The sequence below is a fragment of the Etheostoma spectabile genome, chromosome 3, assembly GCF_008692095.1.
Source record: "Etheostoma spectabile isolate EspeVRDwgs_2016 chromosome 3, UIUC_Espe_1.0, whole genome shotgun sequence".
Classification (NCBI taxonomy): domain Eukaryota; kingdom Metazoa; phylum Chordata; class Actinopteri; order Perciformes; family Percidae; genus Etheostoma; species Etheostoma spectabile.
The window spans coordinates 23862928-23863152 of record NC_045735.1 but is presented as its reverse complement, the minus strand read 5'-3'; the positions used below and the strand labels follow the sequence as shown (position 1 = coordinate 23863152).

At 49.3% G+C, this 225-nt stretch overlaps 1 long non-coding RNA gene across 1 annotated transcript in view; it reads right to left on the bottom strand.

Moving 5' to 3' along the window:
- Positions 1 to 225, bottom strand: part of LOC116683032 (uncharacterized) — a 14097-nt gene that overhangs the window by 13218 nt on the left and 654 nt on the right. The gene's annotated exons all lie outside the window — the stretch shown is intronic.

Below are 225 nucleotides of genomic sequence, written 5' to 3'. Positions count from 1 at the left end.
TCCACAAACAAAGCAATGTTGTTTATATCAATATAGTGAATTGTTGCGTTACATGAGCTTTTCCTCTGTAAAGCCGTGCCTGTGTTTGGATCTCGCCTCTTACTCTCCATGCAGCCCCGCCCCCATTACTCACACACGGCTCCCAGCAACATGGAGAGACACAGCGGCGGCAGTGTTGCAGTTGTATGTAAAGTGGGGCCTGAAAGTTTGGGCACCCCAGGTAAA